This window comes from Stegastes partitus, unplaced genomic scaffold, assembly GCF_000690725.1.
Source record: "Stegastes partitus isolate 25-593 unplaced genomic scaffold, Stegastes_partitus-1.0.2 Scaffold57, whole genome shotgun sequence".
NCBI classification, from domain to species: domain Eukaryota; kingdom Metazoa; phylum Chordata; class Actinopteri; family Pomacentridae; genus Stegastes; species Stegastes partitus.
Genome location: NW_007577788.1, coordinates 846,804 through 853,202, shown reverse-complemented (window position 1 = coordinate 853,202; position 6,399 = coordinate 846,804).

Genomic DNA, 6,399 nt, shown 5'->3' with positions numbered 1-6,399 from the left:
TATTTACTAGATACATGCAATTACAGCACTGATCCTGTGTTGGTCTAAATTAGTCCTACAAACCAGATGCTGCAATTTCACATCATTCATCTCTTTGCAAAACTGCTCAGACTCTGTCAGGTTACAGGGATCTTGAGTGAACAGTTCTTTTCAAGTCCAGCCATAAATTCTTAGTTGGATTAAGGTCTGAGCTCTGACTTGGCCTCCAGAACATTCACCTTGTTGTCTTTTAACCATTTCTGTGTAGCTTTGGCTGTTTCCTTCAGCTCATTGTCTTGCTGGAAACAAATTTTCTGCCTAGTCTTAGTTCTCTTTCAAACTGCATCAGGTTGTCCTCCAGGATTTCTTTATATTTTGCGGCATTTATCTTACCATCTACCTTTACAAGCCTTCCAGAGCCTGCTCCTGAGAAGCATCCTCACATCATGATGCTGCCACCACCATGCTTCACGTCATAATGCTGCCACCACCATGCTTTATGGTAGGGATGATCCGTTTGTGATGATGTGGAGTGTTTGGTGTCGATCAAACATACTGTCAATTTTGGTCTCATTAGACCAAAGAACCATCTTCCAGTATACAATAGAGTCTCCCACATGCCTTCTGCTGAGCGCTATTAAGTCTTTCTCTTTGTCACTCTCCCATAAAACTTTAACTGGTAAGAAACAGCCAACAGTTGTTGTATGAACAGTCTGTCCCATCTTAGCCCTGAAAGCTTGGAACTCCTTGTGCCATATTCCTTCAATTTCCTAATGAATTTAACTGTACTTCAAGGGATATTCAGATCTATTCTAATTCAATGGAAGTACTTCATAGAAATATATTTTCAATTTGACATGAAAAATCTTAGTTTTTTTCTTTTGCAAATATAATTCTGTCATTTTACAAATGTCCATGTTTTTACACATGTAAATATCCTTCATTAAACTTAAAAAATAAACATGATCTAATGTAAATTAATGTTCAAAATATATTTCAAATATGGACATTTACTGTGTTTTTATGACATGGTTATTTTTTAGTATTTTACAGTACTTTTTGGCTCACCACCTGCAGGAATATTGTTGTTGTTGTTTTTTTTCTTTGTTTTTGTTGTTGTTTTTTACAGTGCAGTGAAGAAGCAGGGATGGAGAAGCCATCTGTCCATTCAGAAATACTGTAAGCCTGCTGCTGTTTTCATCATCAGCCAGGCCAGCAGGGAACCGGACAGGATTACCCAGCAGCCTCCACACCAGCATCCATCCATCCAGATTCCATCTCCAAGACAAATATCCATCAACAACCGAAAAACACACAGTTTGGGTAAAAGCTGTAACAATGAAGTCAAAACTGGGAGGAATGAAATTTATTTACTGTCATCATGACTATTTTTCCTCCTTTATTTAAAGGATCCTTTTTTTCATGTCTTGTCATAATTGCTCAGCTTTGTGGAACAGTTGCTTCGCATTTTACTGCCCACACTGTATGAGCATGTAAATAAAAACTCTGGAATTTATTGAATCTAAAATATTTTAGCTAGACTCTTCTCCTCTGTGGTTCCCCAGTGGTGGAACGAGTTACCGAACTCTGTTCAATCTGCTGACTCCCCCTCAGTCTTTAAGAAAAGACTAAAGACCTCGCTCTTCACTGAACACCTTTGCACTTGACAGACTGAAAACAAAAACAAAAAATAAAAAAAATCCCCGCCACACAGCCTGCTATTGTCATCAACACCCTAACACATCTGAAGTTGTTCTATGGCACTTATCCAGATTGTTTTCTCCTGACTAGATCCTTGCTTGTGTCTCAGATGTACGTCGCTTTGGATAAAAGCGTCTGAAAAACAAAACTGTAGAATTATAGATTTAAAAAAAAAAAATCCCTAACACATGGGATGAGCTTTAAATTTGTTTTTACGTTTACAGTGATGTCCAACAGTGTTTTGTGTTACATTGCTCTGTAAGCCCTGAGCTATTTTTCAGGCCTCTACTCGAAAATTACATACCCATAACAAAAACAGTTTATCTCTACAACAACAAGGTCTATTTGAATAATTCTTGTGTCATAATAAAAGGAACACTTGTAAAAAATTGTTTGGATGTGTAAATATCAGTGTATATGTATAGGTTAAGAGTAAATGAAGATGGCACACAGCACAAATGAAAAATTTTCAGGTTCGCCTAAAAAAAAAAAAAAAAAAAAAGCACTTAAAGGATATTTATCTCTTTGGAATGATCCAGTTGCAGCTCTAAACCTCTCCCAAATCACAGCACACTATTCGAACATTCTCTCTGCAAAGGCTGACTCTGATAAAGTGAAGCAGAACAAAATTACAGAAAATTAGTTTTTAGTACAGACAGTTCAGGCGAGATCACTTTCTGGCACACATTGGCACATTTTTGCACACGAGTGACCATCTGAATTTTCTTATGTACAAACTATATATTTCACTTGTATATCACTAGTGGTGTTCAACACATTCAAATACAGCAGATTTTTAGTTTTTTGAAAATTTAACCAGACCGCTGTATGTGTTGTGCATCCTGTGGGTAACGCTGATTACACTGCTGTGAAGCTCCTGTGGTGATGCAAGGCTGTATCTCTGTAATGGATTGGTCGAGTTCAGTGATTAACACAGGGGTCTCGAACTCTGGTCCTCGAGGGCCGCAATCCTGCAAGTTTTAGATGTTTCCCTCTTCCAACACCTCCTCCTCAAGGACCGGAGTTCGAGACCCCTGGATTAACACCTCCATCAAATCATTAGAGCCAATAGAATATAGCAATAGCCCCTAAAATGAGATTGACAGCACTTGTAGCCAATCAGAATCGACAGAACGTCATCTTGAACCGACCGAGTGCTCACTCCTTAGCTCCCTATGGCTAACGAAGCCTCCACAAGATGCCTGGAATAATTTCAGTGTGACACAGGAAGTAGTACTAACTAATTCCGGTGTGGATTTACCGATAAAATAAACTTTTCATGGCAAAACAGCTAAGGTAAGACAAATTTTACAACTACAGTTTGATGAAGCGGTTTCCGTTTTTGCTGTTCTTTGGGTTATTCAGATGTTTTGATTTTAGAGAGCTTTGATGGATATGTTTGGAATCTGTGGCCTGTCTGCTTTGTTTGAGGGGTTGTTTGTGTGTTTTGCATAAAGTACCAAAGCGCTAGAGCCAGAAATGTGGTGAGAGGTTGGCTGGGTGGCACTATATCGATTTCCATATTTGATAATTCATTTAGTTGGTGTTTGAATTGTTTTTGGGGCATGTAAAAAATGGCTGATATATTCGTGTAGCTCAGGTTCTGCTGTTCAATTTGATGTGCAACATCACTATATTCTTTCATGATGAGTGTGAAGGGGTTAAAGTGTTTCACCCACGACTGATGGGAACAACAACAAATTTTAACAAAGCTACCAATATGCTAAGAAAGTTTTGGCTGTTTGCTAACAAAGAACAGTATGAAGAAAAGTTAGCTGGCAGGAATTCAGCAGAGCAGTTTGAGGGGATAACTATTCCAATGATCATTTCCATAACTACCACAATCCACAGTGATTTTGCCTGTAAAGCACTCTTTTTACACCTTTGTTTCCTACTTTTTAGTAACAATCAGACAAAAGCTTCTGTTGCCATCCAACAAAGCCACATTGCAGCAACTGACTGCCAACAAATCTGATAGGAATCTGCAGTCAAGCAGCCCCAGCTCCATGCACCAAATTTGGAAAAAACTAAACACAGCCTTTTTATTTACTTTGCTTGTGTTAGGCTGAAGTGTGATATGATATGACGATGATGATGATGATGATGATGATGATGAGTGATCTGTACATGCAGTTTTTGGAAATTGCTTTTATGACTCTTACCATTCATGTAGAAAGAAGCCTGGTCTGGTTAACCTGGAATATATGGCCAAAGCCGTTACCAAAACGACTGCAAAGGGGTTGCAGGTTGTACGTTCGCAACTTCTTTTTAATTTATATTTTTCTATTATATATTTCAAAATTAGATTTGTTTATGTTTCCTGACAGACCCCGCGCATTACACATCGTTTTGTGAAGAATGGACCGCTGCACCTCATTATCATCTTGCTGTCGGGAGACAAAAAAATATCAGCCTTGATTGTATTTCTCTAAACAACAACTTTCTTGGGTGATGTCAAGATCAGGATGCAGCACGGTGTTTACTCAAAATAATGGCGACGGAACTGTTTTGGTGAAACATTTGCACGCAGGGAGATGAGAATTGACATTAAACTGGATAATTGACTGAAAAAAAATAGCAGTTCTCCTTTAATGCTCAAATCAGATATTCTGCAAAGCTTGAACTGTTCCAGTGAAGTAGGTTGCTACTGAAAGGTTGTTCTTGGTGTTGTTTCCTGTAGTTGTTTCAAGGATTTTGAAACGAGTGATGCTTGTACAGCAGAAGGGGCAGTGAAGTCTGTGTTAAATGGTAAGATTATACTCAGCATCTACATCTAGTTAGTCAATATGCACAGGATGCCTTGAAAAATGAAAATCTAACAAACATTCCTTTTTTTAGTTTCTGGTTGCTAAATGGAGTCATGTTAGTGATTTAAAATAACAATAATGATAACATGCCTATTAAACCCGCCAGCTGGATTTGGGGTTTTGAGGGTTACTGAGTATCTGTGGCATATTTGGGGAAACTGGTATACTACCAATTTTGTCTTTTAACTGGAGGACACATATTTGGAATATGTAATCCCAGTTCTCTGGTGTCTTTGGTTCTAATAAGAACTTTTCATGGCTTAATCATATTAGTGGTGGTGGGGTGTGAATTTTTTATTTTTATTTTTTAAAAGACTTCGTAGTTAAGCTTGAGTTTTGTTGGCTACCCGTCACTTCACCTTCCTCTTCTGTGCATGATTGTCCATGTGCTCCTAGACTGTCTCTGGTTTGTGTATTCAGTTTGTCTACCCGGTTTTTTCCCATGTACTACCTGCCTGTTTACCAGCTTGTGTACACCTTTTGTACAGCCCCCCACATCTTAATGTGTTTTGGATTCTGTTCTTTTGGATTTCCTTCTTTGGTTACAGACTTATTCTAAACATATACGTGAACATAAATAATAATAAGCCATGTAGTCAGATTTGTTAAACTACTTCTGTTTAGTCCCTATTCTTGTGCTTTACCCCGTAGCCCCTTTGTAGTTTTCCTAAGTTCATTCCCATATCCTTGTGTAATTTTGTCTGTGGCATTTTCTGTGTGTTAATAAATAATTTGATTATATTTGTGTACCGTGTCTTCCCTGTCTGCGCATGGGTCTTGGCATTTCCCATGACACCCAGCATTACACATTAGACAAAACAACTTCTCTAGGGACTTCTTATTTTTACAAGTACAAATGTAGATACTTTTAATAAACCATTGTTTTGAGGGAAGTCCTGATCAGGGTTTATTTGTTGTTGCTGTTTTTTTTTTTTTTTTGCCTTCCTCGATAATAGACACTTCAAGAACCTTAAAGTTATTGAAATCAATCCACTGCATATACATTAAGTATAAGTGTATATGCAAAAAAAAAAGAAGAAGCATTTTTGCACCGAAGCATTTCTGTATTGTTCTGTAGGTGGTCAGGAACCTTGTTGTTAAGCTCCAGGACACTGTCTAAATGTAGTGTTAGAGAGTAGGATGTTCTGTGGATCCACAAACTCCAAAAGATTGAGAAAACCTGGATTCCGTACATGTCAGAAAATGTATCATAGATGAGCTGTAGTACCTGGTTGTTCCACCAGGTGGAGCCTTTCACTGTTTTATACTGTAGAGACCAGAGGAGGCTTCACTTAGACTACACGCAGTTCATCTTGGTGAGATGAGAGCTTTGTGGGGGTTTAGCTAACAACAGACACCATGACAAAGACTTCTCTGGAGGTTATTGATCTCTAAAGGCTTGTGTTGAAAAAAAAAAAAGTTAGAATCAACTAATTGCACTTTTACATCACCATTGCACACATAAACAAACCTCCTATATGTCCCAAATCATGTGTCTATTAATATGTCTGCTAACCACAGAGCCACCTTGCAGCCCTTCAGTCAACATTTATAATTTTTATGTTTTCAGTAAACATAAACAGTATGTAGAAACTCTTGAACCAAAATGATATTTTAATGCTAAAATCTATATTATTGTTATCCATGTATTTTCAAATTTACTGATTCACAAAAACACAGAAAAAAATAATAAGCACATTATTAGGTCTTGATTAAGATGTCAAATTAGTTATTTACTTGCATTCCTGAACAGAAAAATGTTGTTTTAGTGGTTGAATGTTATATTTGATTAATTTTTGACTTCTCAGAGACGTCCAGTGAGCTGGCTCAGATTTGAGTATAAAAAAAGTGAGTTCAGTTTGAAATTCTTCATTCCTGTTCAAAATGGTAAAACGTCGAGAGCTCACTGAAA